Source organism: Pongo abelii, chromosome 10, assembly GCF_028885655.2.
Source record: "Pongo abelii isolate AG06213 chromosome 10, NHGRI_mPonAbe1-v2.0_pri, whole genome shotgun sequence".
Taxonomy (NCBI): domain Eukaryota; kingdom Metazoa; phylum Chordata; class Mammalia; order Primates; family Hominidae; genus Pongo; species Pongo abelii.
Window position 1 is genome coordinate 28,871,301 of NC_071995.2, and position 15,450 is coordinate 28,886,750.

The following is a 15,450-nucleotide window of genomic DNA, read 5'->3' on the forward strand; positions in this document are numbered from 1 at the left end:
TTAGCAGAAGAGGAATGCACACTGGTTTTGTTCTGTCTTTCTAATCTATATCAATAAAGGGCAGAATATCAATAAGGAAAAATTAACCTACATGAATTTTAAAGGTGAACTGGAATGTATTAAATTGTACCTGCAAATACAATTCAGACCATGGGATACTCTACAGGCCCAATAACTCAGTTTCTTCAATAAATAACTTGGAAGGAAAAAGAAAAAAGATGAAGAAGGAACCTGTAGATTGAAACATTGTTTAAAGATCTATCAACCAACCACAGTGGTGGGTCCTAATGAAACCCTAATTTAAACATTGGTTTTTAGATACAACTTTTATAAAATAATTGGGAATGTGATCACTGACTAGAAATGGGGTGATGCTGGCATAGAAATTCCTCTCCCTAACAACAGGAATTATTGCTAATTTGGGGGAATATGATAATAGTCTTACAATTACCTTTTAGACATATGTACTAAAATATTCATGGAAGAAATGATAGGATTTCTTGGAATTGCTCCAAGATAATATGGGAGTGTGAGTGGTGGGAGGATAGATGGAACCAGATTGGCATGGGTGGTGATTATTGAAGCTGGTCATGGGTACTTGGCACTTCATTGTCTTAATCTACTTATGTTGGTACATCTTTGACATTTTCCATAATGAAAGTTTCAGGAAAAAAAATAAACTGGTAAATCCAACTTAAACAATAAATTGTTTTAAAACTTAAAATACTTAAGGTATTTTAAAGTCTGGAAAGGTTGTTTAATCTCAGTGAAGTTTAATCCTGGCTCAGCATTCAGATCAAGTAGATATTGTCGGGACACTGATTGAAACCCAAGAGAAGTTTATATCCCATATCATTATGGAGACATTCTGGACTTTAAAAAATTTAAGAGATGGGGTATTGCTATGTTGCCCAGGCTGGCCTCAAACTCCTGGGCTCAAGCAATCCTCCTGCCTTAGCCTCCCAAGTAGGTGGGATTGCAGGCTCTCACCACGGTGCCCAGCCAGACTTTTTAATTTTTAAGGGCAATGGGAAAAGGATAAAATTTGCCTTTAATCTAACTCATCTTTCCTCTTAAGACAGTACATGGCATGGACCCATAGTGGCCTCAAAAAGCTACAGCCCTTGATGGTGTCGTAAAGAAGAAGGGTCATGGGATCTCATAAGAAAGAGAAGTTGTCATTAATGCTGGTCAGGCAGTTAGGCAAATGTAGCCACAGTAGTCTTAGAAGTTATTTTTTCATGTTTTCTGGTTCATTAGGGAGATTTTGCTCTTAATCTCAAAAAGTACTGCTGTATTCTTTTTTGTATTGGTTGACTATTTAAAAATCAAAGTTTGCAGAGGAGAATGTTCTTTTTCTAGAATGTCTTGATATATTAAGCTTAGGATAGTGTGTTTAATTACTGATTTCTGTAGAAGTTAAGAATGCCAGTGTTACATCTTTCTTCACCAAGCCCATCTAATTCAGCTTCCAACTGTGTAAGGATGAGGGATGGAAGTGGAGGGGCCTTGTTTTGCTTTAGAAGCAGATATGATGCCAGGATGTTCTCAATCACTGAGGGCTTGTGGGTGTAGTGAGTCACTTAGCAGAGCCGGCTTCCCTAACCAGCCTTCTCCTTCCATCCTCTCCCAGACTTTTCCCATCTTTTAGAAACTTCCTTCCTAAAATTATTTAATGGCTTTGCTTCCATGACCTGTGTTCTTTCCCAGTGAATTTATCAAAAACCCATCTTGTTGCTGACCACTTTTAAACGGATGAAGTTCAACCATGAATGAACCCAGGGATTTTTACTAAACTTTCCGGACCTGTTTTTCCAACTACGTTGTATATGTATTCACCAAGAGGTTCCATAGGCTTTTTGAACTCAAATGTGATAAAAATGTAATTATGCACCCCCCGCCACTTTATGTCTTCTGAATTCTCTGTTACCACAGAGGAAAAGGTCAGAAACCAGAGTCATAGAGTCATCAGTGATGTCTGCTCCTTCATGCTGCAACTGAATCCCCTAAATGCTTTTCTCAGTTTTCCTCTTCCCTGCATTCTCACTGCTAGTTCATGGCCCTGAAACCATAATTGCATCCCCTGCCTCCAAATTCATCCTCTGGTGTGGTCTCCAGAATGATCTTTTTGAAATTCTAATTTGATGTTGATTTTTCTCCCGCTTTAAAGCCCTCTGCAGTGGGCTCTGAACCTTTTTCATCAGGGTACTGCTGTCATCAAACTTGTGAGCATCTCCTTCAGTATGTATATTTATTATAAATAATATACACATTGCACTGATATATTAAATACTGTAAACACACCTACAAAGTAGAAGTCTCGTATTATCTTTCATACAACATAAATAGTTGTATGGCTATACATAAATAGTTGGATGGCTGACTATGCCTTCTGGTCTGACTGCTGAAGGCACTCTTTAATTCACCCCTCTGCTTTCCTGCCCACTGGCCTTCTGTCAAGAAGTCTCCCCTCCTCATTCCCACATGTTCCTACTCACCTCAATCATTCCTGTGCATATATCTACATTTTTTTGTTTGTTTGTTTTTGAGACAGAGTCTTGCCCTGTTGCCCAGGCTGGAGTGCAATGGTACAATCTCAGCTAACTGCAACCTCTGCCTCCCAGGTTCAAGCAATTCTCCTGCCTCAGCCTCCCGAGTAACTGGGATTACAGGTGCCGGCTACCACGCCTGGCTACTTTTTAGTATTTTTTAGTAGAGACAGGGTTTCACCATGTTGGCCAGGCTGGTCTCAAACTCCTGACCTCATGATCCACCTGCCTCGGCCTCCCAAAGTGCTGGGATTACAGGTGTGATCCACTGCGTCCAGCCTACATTTTATACAGTTTCCAAGTATAGATATTTTAGATACTGTTCTCCATGGTCTTTAGCATTATAGCCTTGATAATTTCTTAATTTTATTGCTCTGACTTCCCCAAATTAATTAAACCATTTACCATCCCTCTAATAATGGATATTCAGATATTTCCAATTACTTATTGTTATTTAGAGTTCTACAACATCGCCACCAGTGAGTGTTAGGATTTTTTGTGTGTTTTGGTATATGTAAAATGGTAACTCATGGCTGTTTAATATGCATTTTTGGTTACCATTGCAGATGAAATTTTCACCATATATTTATTTTTTTTCCCAATAAGACTAGGATTTCAATTTTTTTCTTAAAATATATACACTTAAATAAAGTTGTATTTTACATACTATATAGTAATCATTCCTTTATCAAATATGCAGTTCTGTTAGCTTCTCTAATAATAAAATAGCTGGATACTCTTCTGTCTGTTTGTTGGATGAGAAAACTTGAGGCTTAGATAGGCTAAGTAACTTGACAGATCATGTAGCTAAAAGTTGTGGACATGAGGTATTAAAAGTCAGGCTGATTGATTTCAAATTCTACCCTCTAAGTCATCTTGCTTGCTTCCTTTGACAAAAACAATACCTAATGTTTATAATAAAATTATAAAATACGGATAAACAAAATGAAAAATTAAATCACATTAATCTGAAATCCTGCCACACAGTAGCAACCACTGTCAACATGTTGTCGTATGATAGCATACCTCAGAGGGAGACACAAGACCCACTGACTGGGGGTGGGAGAGGTTTTGAAAAAATGTGCATAAGGCCGAGGTGGGCGGATCACGAGGTCAGGAGATCGAGACCATCCTGGCTAACATGGTGAAACCCCGTCTCTACTAAAAATACAAAAAAAATTAGCCGGTCATGGGGGCGGGCGCCTGTAGTCCCAGCTAATCGGGAGGCTGAGGCAGGAGAATGGCACGAACCCGGGAGGCAGAGATTGCAGTGAGCCGAGATGGTGCTACTGCACTCCAGACTGGGCGACAGAGTGAGACTCCGTCTCCAAAAATAAATAAATAAATAAATAAAAATGTGCATATACCTCTCCTTTCATCTCCCCTCCCACATCTCTTTCTAATTAAAGATGTTACCGGTAGTAGACTGCTCTGGGATCTGTGACGAAGGAGAAGAAGAAAGTGTTGAAAACCATATTCTTCCTGACTTTTATGTGTGTGTATATTTATGAAAAAGCAAATCCTTTAGTATATCATGAGTGTCCTTCTATGTCATGAATTATTGGTAACCACTCCTGTAACCTGGTTCTGCTTAATATTCTGATGGATGTACCTCAGTATACAGACATTTAGATTGTTTCCATTTTTTAATTATAAATATTATAACATTCTTGTGAAAAGAGTATATATTTATCTTTGCTCATTTTTCCAGGTTTTTCTTGTAAGTCTAATAAATGTAGAATGATGGGCCAAAGGCTATTATATTTTTAGGGCTTTCGATGAGCATTGTCAACTGCCAATTTGCCCACCGAAAAAGCATCTATCAGTCTGGTCCGTGGTAAAATGAGAGGGAAAATGGGGGAGGAGATGAACCCACCAATCCATTTTTTTTTCCTTAAACACACATGTGATGCAGAGATCATGGTTGTAATCTGACAATGAAAATGTGCCTATTCCATGTGGGGCATTTTATGGGAAAGAGTCGCTACTGTTCTTGCTGGGTCAGTAATGATAGAGTTCATAATGGGCCAACCCACTTTTCAGACCTATGATGACCTCACTGGGGTATGTTAGTTCCTGCAGTTCTACTAACATTATAAAGTGTTATATACCAGTGGGCTGAAGTCATTGTTTTTATTCAATCACTATACAAAATTCACATTAGTTCAGAATAGCCTTTCACAATGCTTGTGGGATCTCAGTGGTTTGACTTCATATTTTTTGAGTGATATTTGCAATAACACATTGGTTAGTGATTTAGTGAAAATACTTGATTTTACAGGATTTCTTAGGTATGGGTGCCCGAATTTTGAGAGTGGCACAGTCATTTCTCTCACATTTTCAAAAAGGATAGGACATATTTCAGGACATTTATAGAATGCTTTTTTCCTCTGAGGACATGATGACTGACTGTAATCCACAAACTCTGATTTCCACCCTGATGCTTCAAGAAGTGTACAAATAATGAGAACATCTACTCTAAAGTTCTTGCCCCTAACTGAGTTGAAACCCACTGTTTAAATATATTGTTATGTAATTTTTACACTATAATTCATATTTTTATATAGTTTTAATACATTGTTATGTAAATTTTGCACTTCAGTCCATATTATTCTCATATAAAATAAAGTTTTAAAGTATTTGCCACAAAGAAAAATTGGTTTATAATTGGTATACCCGGAAGCTGAACCATGTTCTTTCCTTCACTAGGCTGCCAGTACAGTCTCACACAGCATATTACTGTACATATGTTTACTTTTATATAAAACTTTATAGCAGACTTTAATCATTTCAGTCAATTCAGTCAAAATTTTCAAAGAATGACAACTTTTGAATTCCACAACTGCTCAGAATCTTTGAATTAGGATCTTACTGTGGAAAATAAATATAATTTGGCAGTATTGGCAAAGAAAGCAAGCCATTACTAAACACTTCAAATATGATTGCAAAGCAACATGTTAATTTAAAAACATGTGGGCCTTGTTTGATGTAATATGTCAATAGATAATGCAAATACTAAAATTTTGCAACCTCGAGGGAAATTGACTACATTGACTTTTATTTTGGCATGGAAAATGGGTTCACTGAGGACTTTGGGACATGGGATTATCAGATTATTCATTGAGCTAGTATTTACTGCACAGTGCTTAGTACTGTGGGAACACAGAAAAAACTGCACACTAAACCCTTTAAAGCATGAGGGATGAATCCCAAGCCCTCATCCATCCTCAGATTTGCAGATATACCATAACATGTAATTTCTTCATCTCTTTAATGTCTATTTATTTTATTGGCTAAGGGCTATCACTTCCTTGTACCACTTGATCTTCACTTTCATGGCTAGGACTGACCGCTGGCTTTTTTCTAACAATCCCACAAAGAAATAAGTTTGAAGTTTGCTCATAAGAGTTACTAGATAGTCAGAAAACAAAGCTTTCTTGGAATGCAGATGTTTATTGGTTGGCTGGGCTCCATGTAACTAACACAGCCCAAGCTTGTGATTTGAATTTGCTTCTCAGCTAAGTTAGCTCTACTTGTCAGGGACTCTTCATCTACAATTTGAAAATGCCAAGCATCTATTTGAAAGAATCTGTTATTTGAGAAACAATGTCTTATTGAGAAAGCAAAACAGACTTTTGGAATATTTAAACAGTGAACGTTAATATGTGATTAAATACCCGAATGAATGGGTGGTGGAAATAGTAACGGGTGTTGGCAATGAGAGAAAATGAAGACTACATAGGGACATAATATGAAAAGGCTTCATGATTTGGGCAAGATCTAAGAAGCCAAAACCATATTTGAGCCACAAATATGGTTTTGAGTGTGTTGCTAGTAGAGGTTTTGATGTTGGTAGTAGAAGAGAAAATAGGGTCTTTAACAAAGGGTACAGAATGAGTATGGCCTCAGAAACAGGAGTAGATATGATATACTGAAGAAAAAGCCGGTCATCCTGGAGGCATGAAGACCAAACATAGAAGGAGATGAGGTGGGAAAAGTTAGAAAGACAAGATGTGGAAGGTCTTTAATGTCAAACTCAAGGATCTAGACTTTACTCTGCAGACATTGAAAACCAGTTGGAGACTAGCGTGATTAAAAAGAAGGTTAAAGGCCGGGTGCAGTGGCCCATGCCTGTAATCCCAGCATTTTGGGAGGCTGAGGTGGAAGGACTACTTGAAACCAGGAGTTAGAAACCAGCCTGGGTTACAAAGTGAGACCTCATCAGTACAAAAAAATAAAATAATAAACTAGTCAAGCTTGCACACCTGTATTCTAGCTACTCAGCAGACTGAAACAAGAGGATTGCTGGAGCCCAGGCTTTTGAGTCTGTAGTGAGTTGTGATTGTACCGCTGCACTCCAGCTTGGATGACAAAGTGAGACCCTGTCTCTTAAAAAAAAAAAAAAAAAGCCCAAAACAACAAAAAGGTTAAGACCATCTCTGCACATGAATTGGTGATGAGTAATTTAGTGCTATATTTTCTCTCTATTTATTTGGAATCATATAAACCTATCTTTCAGTACAGAAGGGCACTGAGTCACATTTAGGTGACATATTTCCTCCCAAAATCCCAGAGAACTTCAGGAAGTGGTGGGGGTGATTCAGCAAGGGGACATCTTCCTGACCGTGTGATGGTTGTGGCTGGATAGAGCTCTTTTTGCCAGGCTATGAGAACAATCTTTCCGTCAATTCTGTTGATGCTTACTCAACGTTTTCTCTGATGGAAACTTGGTGGAGGGTAAGACTAGATGGGAACAAACTTGGAAGATTTAGAGTCTCTCTGCTAAGTCTTCCTCCTAAATGAAGCCTTTCTGAAGGGACTGAACTTCCTGGAGAGGCCTTACTTACCAAGGAAAAGATAGATATTGGTTAGTTAGCTTGATTCTTTGATTACTTACGCTAAAAAATAAAGAATATGATAGGCTTTTATATTCCCAGTACCCCAAGGTTAGCTCTAATCTTAGATGGGTCTTAAAAGTCCATGGAAGTCCATGTATAGTCTTATTTTAGGTATCTTAACCTAAATTGTACAGAGGTATATTTTACTGGATTGACCTAACATAACTAACAGACCTTTTGAGATTTTATTTTGTATAATTTATAAAATGGAAAGTATTATCAACGTAGCATAAAGATTAAGAAATGAGCTCTGGAGCTGGACTGCGTGGGTTCTGGTCCTGATTTCTCCACTACTTAACCTTGGGCAAGTTATTTAACCCCTCTGCCTCGATTATCTCATTTAGAAGGTAGAAATAATTTACTTCTTTCCTAGGATTTTTGTCAGAATTAAATGAACAAATTTGTTGTTTATTTACTAAGAGTAAAGCTCTTAAAATATTCCCTGGTATATAAGTTCCCAACAAATATCGCAATTAGTATATCATAAATGAAAAAATTAAAGCAGTTAAAGGTTAAGTGACTTAGGTAGTTATCCGGCAACATGACTACACTAGGATTAGCATTTCTTATTTTTAAGACAGTCTACTGAAGTAGCAGGTTTTTTAGACGAGAGGTCAGCAAATCTTTTCTTAAAAGGCCAGATATAAACATTTTATACTTGTGGATCTTATGGTCTCTGTTGCTACTGCTCAACTCTGTCATTGTGTCTTGGAAAAATCAACCACAGACAAAATGTAAATGTATGGGTGTGGCTGTTTTCCAATAAAATTTTATTTACAAAAAAGGTGGCAGACCCACATTTGGCCTTCTTACAGACCCTTGTTTTAGACACTTAAGTCATATCTGAAAGGAGACTATAGATTCCATTTCGTTTTGAAGGCTGAAATATGGCATTATGTATTATAATAAACAGAAACTTTGATTTTTAATGATTGTTTAACATGTTAGTCTCATGATGGTCATACTTTAGGTTAGCAAAGGGATTTAGAAAATAAGCAATGGTAACAAATGTGTTTTTTATCTCAAAGAGATCCATAGAAATCACTTATTTAACAGTTGGAGAATTATCTTGGAATTTGAGACCTGAGGTTGTGGGCAGGATGTTAAGAGTTTGTTTGATTAAATGGACCCAAATATAGACTGGTTTCTTTTTTGCTTCTCTATGTATGGGATAGGTTTGTGAGTCAAATAAAAAGCTATTTGTATTTATGCTTGTCATTTCACTAAGGGTTTTTCTTCTAGGAATGTTGTTTGCATGGGTTTGGATTTTTTTATGGCTTACTTTTCAGTTCGATAATGTGTTCTTGTTTTCAAATTAAACTTGTCATTTAGATTTTTTGCGAGTGGCTATGTTGGTTAGTTAGTATTTATAGCTTAAGTCTGTTTCTGAGGAAATGACTGAAGTCTCTTTTCATTTGATCAAAACTGTAGAACAAAGAACATCTTTGACTTACTTAAACAAGTCCTATGATGAAAACTCAAAAAATATAATGGTTCATGTTTATAAATGTTTTTGTGTATTCAGTCCTGGTTAGGCCAAATAATCAGAGCTCTGTGCTGAGGGAGGGATTGAATATACTCAGTGCCTGTTAGTTAATGTGAATTTCTCTGGAGCACATTCAGGCAATGCTTATTTTCTCATAATCCTCCTCCCATGTCCGCCCCATCCCCCACCGCTTTTTTTCATTTTACATATTGTTTTGAATTGGATTTTATAGAACATAGGTTTTTTTCTTCTTCTTCTTTTTAAACTGTTCTACTAATTTTCTCCTTTCTCATTCCTAGCCAAGAGCCCTGATCCAGGTGAAGCGTGTAAACCTTGCACATGGAATTCCCAGCAAAGAGGCTGGTAGGGATCGGGACAGGGCCTGGGAAGTGACTGACTTCCAGAAACCTGCCATGTCTTGTTCTCTGCTGGAGACCTCTGCTTCTCCATCTTGTGAACATCTGCAGCCTCCCCCTGCAGCCTAATCTTGCCCTCTTACTGTCGACTCAGTCCTCATGGAAGTGTAGGTGCCCTTCCTTCTGCTCATGACGTCCCAGAGCAGGAGATGAGGGGGCTGAGTAGGGAAGAAGAGAAGGCCCAGCTCCTGTCTGCTCAGACCCGGGCTGACCTCTGCCCTGGGACTCAGGCTGGGACTTGTATTTTACCATAAAGGCCCTATGACAGGTGGTGGTTGGATTTTGGTGTTAGATCAGCTGTGTTGTGGACTGACTGGGATTTTCTGCACTAGCTTTTAATCTAATTATTCTTTGGTAACATTGATTGTTTCAGCTCTTTCATAAGCAGCTCAAGGAACCACTTCTCCAACTAAATCTTGGGTCTAAGTGTCTAAGTCTGAAACAGATGAAAGTGAAATCGCTGCACATCTACTCACTTCTGCCTCTGCTCTCAGAAGCCCCTTAGGGTGGGATTCCTAGGAGCTCACTTTGAAAACTGCTTATTAACATGACTGTTTACTTTCAGAGCACACCCTAGTCTTAAAATTGAGCTTGCCTGTTTATATATAATAAATTGCTTAAAATTTGCTGGGGTTGGTGTGTATATATGGGCCATATGTGAAGCCAGTGGTAGGAGAAAGCAGAATGGACAGATACTTACCTGATGTGATTTGATGGGGTGTTGAGAAATTCCACGATGAAAATCCACACCCCCATTCATTCCTGAAATGCCATAACCAGTAATGCATTTTATTTCACTGTTAAGCACCTGCCTTTTCTGAAGCTTTTTTTTTTTTTTTTAATAAAAAATGTCTTCATGAAGGATCTGGGGTTAATGAATCCTCACAAGGACAGATAGAAGGAAGGAAACAGCCACATCCGTATGTCATAATTTTGTCTAGAACTGGCCCTGACTCTTTATGCATTTGTAAAACAAGTATGGGAATATCTGTGGTATTTAACTTGGAGACACCTTGCTTTCTCCTTTGGATGCAGATAGTTCTGAGGTATTTGAAGAGAGGGCATCTCAAAAGGAACGTTCACTGTTCTTAAATATTCTTTTAGTACCAAAATATATTTTATTACTGTATCATGGTGAGGATATATGTTCCTGTATATACTAATGGGGATTTTCCCCTAAGTATGAGTTATTCAAGAGATAAGAGAATCAGAAACGCAAGTCTGAAAAATAGTGTATGTGTTTCTACGTATTTTATACAACTTGTTCCTGTTGGACAACAAAATAATAAATTGTGGACATTTCCTATTTTTTTTACCTTAATGACAAAATATTGTAAAACTGTGGTTCATTCATTTACTCAACAAACATTCATAGAGTACCTACCATGTGCTACTACTACTTTGTGCTATAAAAATTAATGATGGTGGCTTCAGCAGAAAAATTAGTCATCAGGGAATATTTGAGGTTGTCCAGTAACTGAGGAAGGAAGGGAGAGAAGGCTGGAGTGCTGGACGAGGAAGAAGGAAGAAGGAGGATAGGAGAGAAAAGACGGATGGAAGGAAGTCCTTAACACGTTTTGTTGTTTTTAATTACACTCATGTTATCTAGTTTAATATTCTTTATATAATCAGCCATTTGCCACTTTTATTTTTTCTGATGTGCTATAATTTTAACTTGTCGTTTTTGTGTTTGTTTCTTTTCAGTATAAAAGAACGTGTGGATCACTTTGCTAAGTACATCCAAGATTTGAAGAACTGAAATAAATCAGCATTAAACCTGCTTTTTAAAAACGTAAGTGAACTCACTTCTGGCCATGATTTGTTTCAGACTCTCTAAAGCCTGCAATTTCCTCTCAGTGTGTGTGAATTTTTTTCCAGAAGTAAAGTTACTTGACTCTAGGGAGTCTACTCATTAAGTCTAAGAGTGTTTGTATCCGCTCCCCATTTTAAAACTTATAAATTCTAAGAGTAGTGTGAATAACATAGGTGGCTGTAGGATTTAGACGAGGTGTGGCAGGCGATGAGCAAATCTTTATTTGGCATTGAGAAGGAAAACACAAAACATAAAATAAACATAAAATAAAAAGCACATAAAATAACATAAAATAAAAATAAACATAAAATAAAAAGCACAGCCCTCTTCTCGAGTCCTTCATCACTCTTCATCTCACAGACCATTTCACCACCTTATCTACACCAGCGAGAATTGCTAGTTGACCCATTAATGGCCCAGTAGGCTTAGAATATGAGGTGTTGACTGCCCACAAGCATATTTACCCACTTCCTCCCTATTTCTCTTGCTCAGTAATAATAACTACTATTTATTGAGCTTCTACCAAGTGACAAGCATTTGATTAATTTGATTCCATATTCATTCTACAAATAGTGTTTCTGAATGCTTGCCGTGTACCAGGCATGGCCCTGACACTACTTATTACCTTATCTTCAAGGCACCCTTGCAGGGTAACAGCTAACACTTCAGTGATCTGGATGAGGATGTGAGACAGGTAAGGAGCGTGCTGACGGTCACCTAGCCAGTGAGTGTGAACTGTCTGACTTTCTCTGATTTGCCATATCCTAACGCGTGCTTAGATGCTTTTCCTGGCATGGATGTCAATAAGAGATTGGAACCTTCTGGATCGTATTCATAATAGGAATGTCATTCTCACCCTTTAAAACCTTGGCTGGAGTCACAGAAAGGAAGGAAGTTAGAGAAACATCCTGTCACACAGCTTTGGTACCTGTATGGGGAGCTAAGAGATCTGATGTCCAGTTCCAGTCCTTTCAGGAATTTCCTCTGTGTCCATGAGCTATCTAACGTCCATGGGAAACAGTTGATCTTATGCCGACCAAAGGGCACGGACCAGATGCTTTCAAGAGTCTGTCTCAGTCAGCTCTTTGCTGAAGGACCTTATGCGTGGAGGAAAGTGCACACATCATTGAGTGGATAGCTTGAGGGAATAAATGGCACAAAGTGGACACACCTCTTCAATCAGCACCTTGATTAGTAGAAAATTACCAGCACCCCAGAGCCCTCCTCCCCTCATGCTCCAGAAGCAACCGGTATCCTGCCTTATGATGCCTTTGTTTAGTTTGTCTTTATGAATAGAATCATACAGTCAATATTCTTTTGTGTCTAGCTTGTTTTGCTTATTAAGTTTGTGAAATCTGTAATATTATGTACAATATTTTTTGCGTTCTCTTTGCTCTAATGCTATTCAATTGTATACCTATTTTACAGTTGCTGGACATTTAGATAGTCTCTTGTTTGGGCATATTACTAATAGTGCTCCTATGAATGTGTTGTGCATATCTTTTGGTGATGATTCTATTTTGTTTGTTCAGGGACTAAAGTCATTTTAATTCGTGGCACTTTGGAATGATGTTGAACTTTAGGTAGCCAGCTGATTTGTCTGCTTCAATGTGATGTTCCAAGCTGCTTACTCAACAGGAACAGATGAAGATGTTTTTGTAGATTACTCTTGTGGGGTGTGGCCAGGTGGAAGCCCTCTCTGATATGTGAGTGGTGTGGTGGGGCTTATTGTCCTGGCAGAGAAGGGTCTCAGTTGCATGGTACAGGAAGGGACTATGTAGGGGAAGAGGAAATAGATCCAGAAGAGAGATGTGTCTGGATTCCCATAGAAACTGTCAGGATATCTTACCAATCAGATCAAGAACCTGGAAAAGTAAGAGCCCCAGGGAAGACTCAGCTTGTGAGACCTGACGTGTCTAGGGAGACGAATAGAGAAAGAAAAATTGAGGCAGGCCTGAGCTCAGAAGGAGCTCTCAAAGAATTTTCTGAACAAATTCGTTAAGTCTAAATTGTTTTAAGGAAGTTTTGAAAAACCAGTCCCTAAAAGTATGAATCTTGAGCCCAGAATGAACTTAAAAGTATAGAACTAGGAAAAAATGTATTTTCCCAAACAAATATGGGATGCGAGCATGTGGGCTTTGCCTTAAGACCTTTCTGCATTCAGATCACAATTCCACCACTTTCTTGTCTCATGACCTTTCTGGGTCAGCTTCCACATCTGTAAAATGGGGTTGGTAAAATCTCCACCTCTAAGATGCCCCCAAAATTTGCTGTAACAATTGACTACAATAGTGTTGGCATTATGCTTCAGGGCACATAGACCTAGCACTAAAAATGATAGTCATTTGATTTCTCATTCTTGTTACTAAGATTACCCATTTGTATCTGATACTTTATGAGAGTTTTCAGATCACTTTTTAAAAATATGAGACTTTGATTTTTGTTTTTTTTTTTTGAGATGGAGTTTCACTCTTGTTGCCCAGGCTGGAGTGCAATGATGCGATCTTGGCTCACGGCAACCTCCGCCTCCTGGTTCGAGAGATTCTCCTGCCTCAGCCTCCCAAGTGGCTGGGATTACAGGCATGAGCCACCATGCTCAGCTAATTTTGTATTTTTAGTAGAGACGGGGTTTCTCCATTACGAACTTCTGACCTCATATGATCCACCTGCCTCGGCCTCCCAAGGTGCTGGGATTATAGCCATGAGCCGCCGCGCCCGGCCAAGACTTCAGTTTTTAATTTAAGTGTAGTGAATACTAACAAGAAAAGATTTTTTCTACTTGCCTCATCTTAGACTGAAACTCAGAGGAAGGATGAAGGGAGACATTTGTCATTGTGTCCTTGGCATGTCCCTCCCCAGGGTGAGTCAGTGAAGACACTCTTGGTTGTCTGAACTGGTTTGCTTAGTTCACAAGAGACCAGTGGAGCTGAGATTTGTGGAAAAATAGGGTCATTTTGCACAAAGGAAATTTGTAATTTTATACATTATACTCTTTTTTTCCTTTTTTTTTTTTTTAAAAACAAAAAGACAGTCTCAGTTTGTTGCCCAGGCTGGGGTACAATGGTGCGATCCTTGCTCACTGCAGCCTCGAGCTTCTGGGCTCAAGTGATCCTCCCACCTCAGTCTCCTGAGTAGCTGAGACTACAGGCGTGTGCCACCATGCCCGGCTGGTTTTTAAATTTTTTGTAGAGACAGAGTCTTGTTGCATTGCCGAGGCTGGTCCTGAACTCCTGTCTTCAAGTGATCTTCCCACCTTGGCCTCCCACAGTGCTGAGATTACAAGCATGAGTCACTGCTCACGGCAATACTTTCAGTCTTAGGTGTTCTGGCAACTGGAAAATATATGAAATTTCATTTGCCTAAGAGTGCAGGCAACACCCTAGTCTCTCCTCTGTGCCAGTGGTCCTTGAGTTCATGGATGATAGTGGTGAATGCCGTCTGGTTATACCACTTTTGAGGCTGAATGGACCCAGGTACAAGAATGAGGTGGGAGCCCCTTGTCCAGCTTCATCTCTGTCTTCTCTTCATTAGGCCAAGGAAGGCTGTGAGACTGTATGGTTAGCTATTCACTCAGGCCTGCCTGTATCATCACTCCACCCTGTAGTGTAGTGGTTTGTAAGTAGGCAATTTGTAGCCACTGAGATAATGTCATCCCCAAAGAAAAGCATCTACTGTGGATTTGTCCTTTGCGCCCTTTTCTGTGTACGCTTTTTGCAGTCTTTGAAATCACTTTCATTATTATGTGGGGATTGGGGTTTTCTATCTCCTGACTGTCTTTTGTGAACTAAATCTTATTTTGTGCAATTTGTACTAAAAATTATAAAAATACTGCTTGGGGATGGCAGTCTCATTTGGAATTGTGTCACATGTTGTTTGTTTTGTGCTTAATTGGTTCATGATAACTTGAACAATATGTAAATGATCTTGGTTTCATCATGTAACTCACAAAATGTTTTCTTTTCCATTTTTTTTTCTTTAGTGCTTTCTCCTTTTTCTATCAAATATCTAGGCTCACTTTTACCATCAGATAGAGATTTAGTTGGGCTTTTAGAACTCTCTCTTCAAGCAGATGCTTTGCGTGTGTGTGTGCGTATGTGTGTGTGTGTGTATGGAGTTTGTGGGCTGTTAGAAGCTATTTGCTCATCTTGTCAAAGCCATAGCAGTCTTTTCATTCTCAGTTGCTTTGCTTTCTCCTCACCTCTTAGGAAATTGGCAGCCAATGACTTTGATTTTTTTTTCCTTTATGAGACAGATATGCTAGCGTGTAACTGTAGACAGAGGAAGAGTT

General features: G+C 38.7%; 1 protein-coding gene across 18 annotated transcripts in view; it reads left to right on the plus strand.

The window, feature by feature from the left end:
• LOC100444041 (liprin-beta-1) overlaps positions 1 to 15,450 on the plus strand; it is a 176,320-nt gene that overhangs the window by 42,957 nt on the left and 117,913 nt on the right. For all 18 annotated transcript variants that reach the window (XM_054527029.2, XM_009247578.4, XM_063711726.1 and 15 more), the window contains exon 2: positions 11,054 to 11,141. The gene's annotated coding sequence lies outside the window, so the exon portion shown is untranslated. The remainder of the gene's footprint in view (positions 1 to 11,053; positions 11,142 to 15,450) is intronic.